Genomic DNA, 12,754 nt, shown 5'->3' with positions numbered 1-12,754 from the left:
ACAAAGACCAAAAGCAGGAACCAGATGAGCTGCGTTGAGCTGTTGGTGGCTCATTATACCACAGGATGACAGAGTGTGAATCAAACATTTGACGTGACAATCATCGATCAACATCTCTATTTTTCAATAGACAGATAAGATGTGATGTTGTGAACCTGTCTATTCTGCGGGTGCTACGAAATAATGATGATGCAACATGCAAAAGCTCAACAGGCCTCACAGATAAATAGTTATATAGCACTTTGTAATCAGTAGTTATGGCCAGGTCATTTTAGGACACTGGGTTTCAGATGTTAAATGAGATACTGCTGATTTCTGAAATGATAAAGACTGAAGAAAAAAGCCTGTCAGTCTGAAGTCTGGTCAGTCATTTCTGCTTTTTCTGCGATGTTGTGTGAAAGAAGAGCTCATTGTTTAATGGATGAAATTATAACTTACAGACTCCTCTCCTGCACCCAAAAAATGTTGCTCACAAGCTAAGTGACTGAAACATGCAAAAGCACAGAAGGATCGATGTGTGCAGATATGTCTGTCTCAAAGCTGATCTGCTGAGAAATCACTCACATTGTGTGACACATGACAAAACATGTCTTGTTTCTCAGAATCCAGTTTCATTTTGTGAAGTGGGGAAGTTTCAGACTTAGTGTAGTTAGCAATACTTAGCAACACCAATACTATAAGTAAAAATGAAAAAGATGAGCCTAGTCCTTTTTCTAAAGTAAAATGTTTCTCATCCTTTGCTTTTTTAATTTAGATTTATTCCCTATATTGCAGATTATATTTCTATAATTCTGAGACTCTTACTTATTATAAGGAGAAAAAACAGATGAAGTCACAGTATGAATGTTGAAACACACATCTTGGTCAACCACTTTCTGAGAACTATATTTTTAAAGGTAAATAGAAAACAGTAGATGCTGACATATTCCTGAAATGTCACAAAAAAAGAGTTCAAGAGCAACATTCAGAGAACTGTGTTTTATTTCTCACGTTTTAAAAAATTGTCTCAGTTACTTGAAATGGCCACCAGAGTCCAGCACTGCATAGGTTTTCCTGGAGAAAACAATGCATGAATGAGGCCTTACAGCAGGTTTGAGTCTCTACAGTAACCAGATGTAAGTGTGTTCAGGAATGTGAATTTACAAAGCACTCTTAGTCTGTGAGTTACAAGCAGTGAATCTCAAAATGTGACTGTATTTGAATAATATTGCTATAAATTTCGTTGACAAAGTTTCTCAAAGTACTCGCCCTGAAAACGTGCAGACGTCATTTTATGTTTCAAGCCAGTGATTTAAAGCAATCCTGTCTCTGTGCTTCACAGCTTCGATTTCAAAAATCAATAATTTCTCTCTCATTCTTCCTGTCTCTTCTTCTGCTTTTGTTTTCCTTTTCACTCTGACTCTACTTCACCCAAAGCAGTAACTGCTTCAAAGTAACTGCGCTCACTAAAACACACAGAAAAATAAAAATAAAAACCTAGCCAGCATATTGTTACTACTGTATGCTCCATCTGCCCGTGACCCACTTTTCTCTCCTTGCCTTTGGCATGAGAGGCGTTAACACAGAAAGCAGGAGGAAAGCTAGTTTCTCAGAATAAGGACACCGGGCAGCAAAGGCAGCGGAAGTACCAAGGTAGGTTGTAAGTGTGGTGAATATACACCATGGAGTGGTGCACCATTAAAGGAGAGCACCCACTAGAGCTTTTATTAAGGGTTACAATGCAGGTGTCATGTCGCCCTTAAGAGACGGGATTTGACAGGATTCATCTACATCTCCTCTTAACAGAGTGTACTGTTGTGTGCATTAATGTATTTCAACCACACTCGCCTTCCTCTGCCCTCCATCCTTCTCTTTGATGGGCTCTAAAAGCAAGCATAAGGACAGATTTTCACTCAAACACTCCAACTGCATAAATGCAGTTCACTGAAACAGACTTACTTGGTATCATCACACATAGGAGTGTAGTTATAGACAGGAAGACAGGAAGGAAGGCGGGGGGGGGGGGTTATGACATGCAACAAACTTCCTCGAATTGAATTGAGGACATTGCGGTTATGTTGTATTCGTCTAGCAACCAAATGATCTACTGTTAACGATCATGTACAGATCCCAAACCTTTACCCGGTGGTACACAGATAATGATGCAGTCATCCTTGAGCCTGTCACAAACCACATGCATCACCAGGATTCTTTAGAACTGGACTGGCAGTATTTTATCCAACAAAGGCAAAAATGGCCAAAAAACCCATCTTAAAACTAAACCAAAACAGTCCAGTAAGTGTATCCATTAATTAACACTGCCACAAAGCATCATCCCTCCACGTCAGAACTGGGGCCCTGAATCCAACAATTTCTCGAAAACCGACAATCCTACATTCACACCGGCTTCATGCATTGATTGGCCAGATGTGTGGAGGTGAGAAGTTAGGCAGGTTTGAAACATCACTCCCAAGCCCTCCCTTTTAATTCTTCCATCACTTTCAAGTGTACAGTCGAGTTCACCACCATGGATACCTTCAAGGACAGATTGTCCGAAAGTGGCGATTATCACTTCAGACGTGGTTGAACAACAAGTCGTACGAACTAGCTTGTTTCAATGAAGATCGTTGGTCTTCAGATTTTAGAACAAGGCCTGGCCATGTTCTTTTTGTGAATACTGTATGAGCCTTAAGGTCACAGAGAAGTCTGATCCTTTGTTGTTTGTATATTTTAATCTTTTCTTCATGTTTTCCTTCTGTATGAAATGTGCTATATACATTTAATGGTTTGCCGGCATAGGAGTTTTAAACATAAGTTATAGCACCCTCAGTAGGCCAGTCAGTGTAATTCTGGGTGCAAATCAAGGTGCGTCAATTGGACCGACAATGTAGCAGTTACATTCAAATAGGCAATTTTGATGTTTGATTGTAGCGCTCCCATCAGGTCAATCTGAGTATGTTATTAAAGGGGCATAACAAACAAAATGCTGTTCAGCTCCACTGCACTGGGATTTGGGCAGCAATCCCAGCAGCAAATAAAACCAAAAATATCATTCCCATATATACCCCAGGGAGTAACTACAAAAATCTGTTTTTCTCTATGTGAATAGACCCTTTAAATGGCAGAAAACAACATTATTAGCATTATTCCGTTTGTTCAAAAGTCAGATCAGTGGTCAGTCACTTTCTTGACAGATTCATGAACATTTACATAACATATAGCTGCAATACCTCTCATCATCTTTTATTTCTACTGCATAGGTAATAAAGAGACATCCAAACTGTTTTTCTTTATTTTTATGATGACCTCTCAGCATGAAAGACACAAGGGGGAACGTTGAGGTGGCCCAAATCCATCCACTGTACGTGCGAGACACGGAAAGATAAAGGGGAGGGAATCATATCATGGGACGAGTATGAGTGCGTTTGATTGATAGAGTGACTGAAATAATGAGCGAGAGAGGGTGAGATAGAGAGACAGAGGGAGGAGAGGTTTGAATGTGGTGGAACAGTGAGAGACAAAAAGACAGAGAGTGAGAGAGACTAATGAAGAAAATTGGGGATAATTGAATAGAAGAGCACTTGGGTGCGAGAAAAAAAAAGCAGAGAGAGCAACTGACAGATGGGGTGAAGAGTCCGTACACAGTGGAAGTACAAAGAGAGGAAGGAGAGCGAAGGAGAGAGATCAATCTAGCAGCTGAAGTAAGGGAGAGAGAGAGAGAGTATGCCCTGCTGGAGAGAGAGTGCATGAATGTGTGTGTAAGAGAGAGAGCGAGAGAGACGGCTACACTGGGGCATAGAGTAGGTGAAAGTGTGTGTGTGTGAATGAAAAAGAGAAAGAGAGGCTGCACAAATCAGTGGCTCGGGCTGCCTCACACCGATCCACATTTAAAGACTAGAAGGCATGAAAATGTGATTCTGAAAGAGAAATCACTTTTTCTTATTTTTCCTCATCTATATTTCATCAACTGGATCTTTTTCTAATCCCAGTCCCTTTTTTTTTCACTCTCTCTGTGGTTTATCAAGGAGGTCACTGCGGATAAAAACGAGGAGCAACACAGGCTGAACTGCAGACTAAAAGGTATTTACTTTTTTATGTTCATTCGTACTCTGACTGTTGGTTGGGATTAATCTGATTAAGAACACCTGCTCTGTGTATCTCATAATCAAAGTAATGTAAAGTGTTCATAATACAAAAAAGCAGCAAAGATTACAGAATTACAGTGATTATAGAGACCTTGTGTGTGTGTGAACTATGAACTGAATGCAGTAAGAAGTATTGGGCACACAAAGAAAGGACAAATTCTCTTTAGCAGTGAGCTGTGTGTGAGGGTGAAAGTCACAACGCTTTACAAAAAGAAGTGGATGCTGCTGAAATTGTGGCAGAGAGAGGGGGGCACACGTCCTCTGAGGTCTGATTCCCATGTTTTCTGTAGGTGGGGGAGGAAGAGCAAAGTGGGACAGAGAAAGAAAGCTCAAAGAAAACTCCATAGTAATTGCACATATCACTCCAGAACAGCTGTAAGGCTGATTAGTGAGAGCGGACCGCTCCGCTGTAGTGCATATAAGCTTTATTAGCTATGGTACGCAGCACAAGGTGGCTGTAATGAAGGTTATGTGGATTTATTTGCTTGTAGTTAATGTGAAACATGGAAGTTAAATTACAAAAACACACTTTTAGCTGACACCGTTACTAAAAGGGTTGCTGCCAGACGTTTTCTGCTGCACACAGTGGGCAGTGATGGTGGAAAAGTTCATTTCTCTAAATGAGGCTTGCATGCTGAATCCAACTTTATGGCCATGATTGAATCCCTTGTGACCAGTTAAGACCCTGCTTCATGTAGATTACTCCATGTTCATTATGAATCATAATAGTACATTGCATTACAACCGCTCCCCCGCAAATACAAAGTAGGTTATGACCTGTTACAGTGATACACACAAAAGAAATGGAGCAATTATTGATGTTGGTAACAAAAGCTAGAAACCAGTCCGGGGAATTTGGAGAAAAAATATTAACACTTGTGCTTATGTAAAGCCTACATTTATGTAATATCTATATTAATACTATCCACACACTTACAGCATTGTATTACATTTTACAGAATCAAACGAGAGCTCATCAACACCCACATTTCACACACACTTCTTCAGCTGAGACTTGTCAAAACCGCTACCTGCTCGCAGTGTTTGTGGTGTCAGCTGGTGGAAAGGTAGAAACCCTCTAAGGACCCCAGAGAACTGACACACACACACACACACACACACACCTAAACGGCGAGGTGTGTTCCAGCTCTCTGCACTTACATCCTATATAGATACAACATAATTGACTTTGCACAGCCTCCCCACACGGTGTAATGCACAACAAGCAGTGCTGGCTTTAAAAGCATATTTTTAAGTGCACCAAGGGGAATTCATTTGGAAAAGGAAGAAAATAAACTAGGCAATTTAGAGCTGGAGTGGGCACAGTAAAATTAATGGCTTCCTAACAAACACAGAACAATTGTTCATAGTGGAACAAAGAAAGACGGGTGACGTTATCAATCGAGAGGGACCGAGTGATTATACGTAATGTGTGGGTAATGCCAAAAGAGAATGTGATTATGAAACAATTGAGTAGAAGATGAAATACATAAAATACATGTGTGTCTCTCTGATTCAGAAGATTTCCACCACCACTGCCTACTTATTTCCACTCCACCTTGTGTCATGCTGTTCTTTCCTGCCCTGTCCTGTTCTGTCCTCTCCGATCTCTCCAGGAGGAGCAGGAGTCGATAAAGAGGTTGGTCAGTGTAGCAGATGTGACAATGCTATATGGTCCGGTAATTCTCCAGGGTTTTGTACGGAGAGAGTGTATAGGACAAAATACAGGCATGCTGAGAAAATATACCCAGTGACAGCTCACTCCTGTGGAGGAATCCAGCTAGGCCCTATTAGCTGTAAGCTACTACTGTATTTATGAAGCAGAAATGCAAAACCCACAGCAAAATGTTCCTTGAATCAGTCCCATGGGAGTATCACATTGGGCTACAGCTGTATGGAGCAATAAAAAAACTAATATATAAGCAAAATACACACATGCCCATTCAAATGCATACACCTACACACACACACACATATTCATTAGCTTTTAATTCAAGGACAAACACTGCAAAATGCCACAGACCCTCTCCTGTCTGACATTTAAAATGACTTTGTTAGATAATCCTGAGAAGTAATTTCATGTTTAAATAAAAAATCATCATCTCATATGGTTTTTAATGGACTTCTAATTGTTATTTGTGGAACTGACAGAGTCTCATTGTTGTGCTCATTAAGACGGAACGCGAGAGAAGAGCTGTTTCCCCTGACTCTGCAGGCTTTTCATTATTACATACAGGGAGATTTCCCCCAAGGGGAAAGATCTGGAGGATTGCCGTAAGCCATGAAAACAGGAGCCAGCGAACTGCAACACATCCACCATTATGAAGAACTCAAATAACTCCAGTTTTACCCTTTCTGAATGCAACACCTGAAAATTACAGTCACACTTTTCTCACACAGATGGCTCAGAAAGCAACAACTTGCTATTAGATGCACTGATTACAGTGACTTTATAACACCACTAGCTTTTAAAGCAGGACACCAGAGTCTAAAGTATGTAAATCGACCTTATGACATGAAGACAGGATTAATATATCACATGACAACAGAGCTACAGCACAGCACAGGGGGGTCATACACCTTTAGGTATAGCATAATGGTCTCACCTCATTAGCCTCACTGTTTGCTGAGCAGCCTGTTTCAAGCCTGCAGGGTCAGATGGCGATTTTTGGCTCAGTTTAGGGTCGTAACAAGGTAGTGTCGAACTAATTAAGAGTCGAGAGCAGGTGTACAGAGCACACTCTCCACAAAACATCTTGGATAGAAAGTGCACATTTAATACCTTTTATTGCTTGTTCCGTCTAACATCCAACCTCGGTTTCTACGGAGGTGTTCCCCCAAAACAAGTGATGTCTCATTTGATACCAAATACTACATGTATTTGAGGCTTTCTTCACACAAGGTTATAAATGTTACTGGTTCCTGGGATAAAGGTTTATTAGAACATCATTGATTTGGAGCAGTGTAATAGTCATAAGTGTAAAGTTGAAGTGCACAGTAAAGAATGAAGGGTCTTCCTGTCTATAGAACCAATTACACCCCATTACATGGTAGGTGGACGAACTGTAATGGGGCCTGACAGGCATCGACATGGTCCTCACTTTGTCAGCCATGTCTAACAGCATTTATTAGTATCTTGACTTTTGTCTCTCAGTGTTACCTTTATGTCAATGGATGTGCAAGGTAAGTGAAACTGTCACTCGGGGACAGTCTATTTGTGGCTGTTTATCTGCCATAAAATCCACCCTAAGGCATTAAACCTGCGTTCATCTTCCGTGTGTCTGACTCTAGTTTTTGTCTGTGGCCGGCTTTCATTGTATTTGAGGCCTGAAGTCTTTGGTCAGGGACAAGTATAAAAAGTAAAAGACATACGTGAGAAAGTTACTTGATGCCAGGAATTCTTTAGATGGGCTGCTTTTATTAGAGATGTTTCGACCCTGCATCTGTGCTTCTTTCCTTCTTTTGTTGTTGTGAACCAGAAGGCAACCTGCTGCACTGTTGCCTTTGAAATCTCTGTTTTCATGACATTTTAATGCACTTCCTGTCATATCATGTGTAGTGAGTGAAAGGGAAGTTTGTGTTATATGGAATTAACTAGAAATCAGGTATTTTACTTTTGGACAGCATTGTACCAACTACATTATTTTTTTATTTTATGTATTTCAGAGGTTATTAGATACTCAGTGTTGTGCACCCACTTAAACTTGAGTCACACACTGAGGTTTGGTTTCAGTGCTGCTACAGACGTGCACGTGGACCTGGGATCTGATGTCATTTAATGAATTGCTAAAGGGAACACTTTATTACTACACAAAGAATAACAACAACATTGTGCCTCATATATTGGCCCACATGGATTAGCCCTTTAACATGCAAAAATGACCTGCAGTAACACATGTGAAATATTAAGTTGTTCTAAGACATTAAGCGCTTCAATAAAATTATATTAAGACTGAAGGTGTTCACAAGGTTTGAAATATATTTTTTTTGTAGAGGTACTAGGAGTTGGTACACACATGAGGGATACTTGATTTGCGGGTGGGGCCGCAGGACATTTCTAAAACAGAAATATTTGATTGATATATTCTAAGTATTGGCATGTATTCATTTTCTATATCATCCATTTAGAGCTTGGAAAGATAATACAAAACCATGCTATACGCAGATTCACATAACTGTGGGTCATGAAAAATGGGGTCCTGAAAATGGGGTCATGGCCAGGGAGTGTTAAAGTTGAGAAACCCTGATTTAGGGATTTCTGTTGTGTAGTTGGAGAAAGAAGCTTTAGCTTCTGTATCAAACAATGTTTACGGGAAGGGGGGAGTCTCAAAAATAGCGCAGGGGATGTTCACTCCTAAATCTGTGCTGCATTGAGGTCTCCCAGCCCATCTAGCCAAGTTTAGCCCAAGCGAGGCCCTCAGCGCATGCTCCACCTGACCCAATTATATCCAGTCTGAGGGGAAAGATAGCCCACTTTGATCTACACGAGACCGCCAGCCAAGCTCGGGCTGACTGGTCTGGCACTTAATGCTGCTTTCTGCTAGACATTTTTCCAGGACAGATGTGTTCAAGTGCTGCATTAAGAGCCAAATGGTGTAATGTGTGTGCGATCACACAGCATGTGTGTGTGCGCAACATCAGGCGAGCGGTGTGTAACCTGTGACGTGAGCTGTGGCCCCTTTTTCCTTAAAGAAAAGGTTGTCCTTGGTGAAGTGGCGATGAAAGGAGCAGGATGTTTATTGTGGAATAGAGAGCTGGGAGTAATTATTTTAATCATCCACTTAATTACTGATTAGCAGGGTTATCATTTTTTGTTTGATTAGCATCAGATATGCGATTGACTAAAAGGCGTCTGTTTGTGTTGGATAGGAGAACTTCTCCTCCCCGCTGAGGGAAAAGCCAGAATCTTTGGGTGCATACAGGACGGATCTATTGCTGGTGTTCTTATCTGCCTGTAAAATTAATCAAGGACGCTGTGATTGTCAATTAAGCACTTGCATTTCATCAGATTTTATCAATTTAATTACCACTTGAAAATGCCAAGCCTTGTCATGGCAACGGGAAAGCATACAAATCAATAAAATGTTTTAATGCGTATTTTGGTGCTTTATAGACATTGAAGCTGAAAGGATTGGTGTGTTTGTCCTTTGAAGTTAACTTTAATGAGTGCTCATGCTATATACAGTAGGGTACCCACTTATCATACCCCAGTTTAGCCCTTCCCCCTTACATCAGAGCACCACCCCCAGACCTGATGGCTAGTGATGCACCATTCACATAAAACTAATGGGCATCAGTCCCCCCCCCACCAGTTTAGTGACTCATCCCATCCATCCTGTGTTGGAGTGCGACTAGAGTGTTCTTGATGGTTCTTCGTCACTGGCGGTGTGAAAGAGGCTGAAGGGTGGAGACCCAGTGAAAGAGAGGGATATAGAGGACAGAACTTGGCCGCTCCACTTTTGCAGGACGTAAAAGTGGGACAATCTGTTCCTTGGATGATCTCCAATTCTACTTTCTGGGGACCGATACACTGAAAATATATCCATACACATGCTCTGTCCTACATAGGGAGAGAGCGACTGAGTGAGAGAAAGAGATGGAGAGAGAGATTGACAAAAAGAGGAAATATGACTGTCCATAAGGTCTTTACAGTATATTATGCTGGGACTGTGCTTATGAATACTCATGAAGCTGGCCAAAAGAAGAGGAGAAACCCCTGCAACACATGGGCAAACTGTACCGAGCACACATAGATAATGTATATAGAGACAGTAAGATATTTAAACAAAAGATAATTTATTATTTAGAACACAGTGAAAAAGGGATGGCACATTAAAATCAATCCAGCAGATCCAACATTATTTTTCATTGTGCAAAATTTGCATTCTTGTAAACTTTGACTTATTAGCCAAAACATGCATAATGTTTTGTTTATAAGAAACCCCAAGGACTAAAGTAGCCAAATGAGCCCCAATGTCATTATTCCAACGTTGCTACGCTTTCGCAAAAAGCAAGATGTACAGAAAGGATCTGAGAAAAGGAAAAGACGAATAGAGGCGAGAGATATCAGTGACCTCTCGCTGCAAATCTCTCCATCCATCCGTCTTTCCAGGTGCTCAACGAGGGGATCCATCTCTGTCCTCGTTATCATGATTAATCAGTTCCTGATTCTTCATCTTACATTCACTCCATTTCCTTACTGTCTGTGGACCCACGTCGGCCCAGATCTATCGAAATCCTCTGTTTTAGTCTCCACATGGCTTCTGATCATCAGAAGTCAAGCTGCTGGATTGGCTTCCCACGGGCAGGCCGACTCGCCAACTTCTGAGATCTTCAGATTGTTGTGACTGTTGAAATTTTTATCCAAGTTTTGAGTTAGGTGCTCAAAAGATCAGGAAAAAAGCAGTTGTATAACATTGAGTTGTGTTGTCTAATACTGATAAAAGCCATTTAATTCAGTTCACATTTTGTCTGTCTGTCATATAACAGTAGTCAGGTGCCCATATGAACGTTTTTCTTCATTCCTCCTGTTCATACTGGCCATTAGGAGATCCCTTCCTAATGTGCTTCTAATATAAGTGATGGGGGACAAAATCCACATTCTTCATTCTGCATAAATTCATTCCAAAGTTTTTCTGGAGCTAAAATGAGGCTTCAGCAAGTGAGTATCCTCCAATGCCAGTGTTTTTAGTAACAAATACCCTCTTTGTGTTACAATCCCTCCACTGCAGCTCAACAAGAAAACACTGTCAGTCAAAGCATATAGATGATGCTTTCATCATCTAGGAAGACATTAAGAACACATTAGAACACTTGTAACTACTGTAAAATCCTTTGCATCACACATTTACAGACTGACTTTAGCAGATTGCAGGCACTTGCCAAGGTCTCAGCCATATGAATAAAACCGTTTGATACAATCGCAAAGCGAAACATTTGAATCATAAGCCTTGCACACTACAAGGTAGTGGCTGTTATCTGTCTATGGTGGCCTGCGTTTTCCGCAGACCATTGTGAAATTAAAATAATCCTAAATTCCTTGCTGACATTGAAAATACAGGACAACAATCAAATAATGAAATAAGTCATAATGAAAAACAATGCAAGTGAGTGGCTGAAAAAAAGAGAAGAGATTCAGTGTAAAACTGTGAAAAATGAGTTTTCTGCCTCTGACAGAAGATGCCGAAACACTGTTGTGTCAGGAGAGTGAAATTCATCTCTTTCTTCCACCACTGTTTTCCCAAGAGACAGAAAAGTCAAGCCTAGTTGGGGAGATGATGGCCAGCACAGGGACAGGAGAGCCAAACAGCTGGCAAAAGGAAGCTGACAAAGTCTGAGCTATTGTTGTGGCAGAGGAGCGTAGGAGTTGAGTGACATGACGGGGAAGGCAAAGACGAAAACGAGTTGCAACATCCATGATGGCAGAGGAGATTTTTTCAGGAGGTATGATTGGAGTTGCCATAGTTGCCAAGAACCCTAAAGCTCCTTTCATCCTGTTTTCATCCTTACGTTACTGTTGATTTTGGCTTAGTTCTCCACTCGCTCTCATCCTCCTTGCAGCCACGGTTGTCCTCTCATCCCCCTTTTTTCTCTCAATCTGATTACTCTGCGTTATGCAAACTACAACTCTCTCCGTCTTTCTCTCTTGTGTATTACCCTTTCGCTTTTACATCCCAATTATTAGGCTCCTGTCTACTCTCAGCATGTCCTTCTAGTTCCTTATCTGGCCTACTGCAGAATCAATGTTGTTCAATATTTGATGAGACTTTGTTCATAAATCAACCTCCTCTATTCCCAGGTGTACTTGAATGATAGTGTTAATCTCCAAAACACGCCGCTAACACGCCGTTACCACGACTCTCTGTGTCAGCTTTTGATACAAGAGGTTTTTTGTGTGATAGCTTAGTTTAGTTTAGTTCAGTTTTATTTCTGTGTCATGCCAAACATCTGGCCCATCCTACATGGGATTACAAGACACCGCTATTTTATAAAACTTGAAAGCAAAAACAAAAAAACAAACGAGCAAAAGGAAAGATTATGAAGTACTTCTGCATAATGTGGTATTCTTTCAAATACAATACTTAAAATAACAGACTACAGAAAAGAAAGAACTGCTACATACTTACATTTTATCCTGATAAAGAGCTTTTTTCTCATCTCCCAGGCTTTCTCCAAGTAACTAACTAATCTAGATGTTTCATGCGTGAACAGCCAATTCAGTCATCCATACTTACAAAATCAATATCTGTTTTTATCTTATTAAACAAAGTATTGCGCGGTTCCAGGTAAAAAGGGCAATACCAGATTCCAGCTCGGAGCATAAGGATCTTTGCTTTTTAGATAAATTATATATGACATAATTCTCAGTACCATATTCATATTTTATCATCCTAAATGTAGGCAGTTTTGATTTAGTCCATATATCATCAGCCCATTGCTCCTTATACTGAGTAAACACAGATTCTCTGAACAGACCAATATTGAGCTTTTCGTTATTTCATTATCTCTCACCAAACTCATAGTTGTGGAACAATGTGCCCACAATCATATGTCTCATATCTCATATACATATCTTTGTAGTCTGCCTGCGTTCTTCCATGTCAAGTGATACATACATTCTGAACATGTTA

The sequence above is a fragment of the Enoplosus armatus genome, chromosome 20 (genome assembly GCF_043641665.1).
Source record: "Enoplosus armatus isolate fEnoArm2 chromosome 20, fEnoArm2.hap1, whole genome shotgun sequence".
NCBI classification, from domain to species: Eukaryota; Metazoa; Chordata; class Actinopteri; order Centrarchiformes; family Enoplosidae; genus Enoplosus; species Enoplosus armatus.
Note: the sequence above shows the minus strand (reverse complement) of the source record.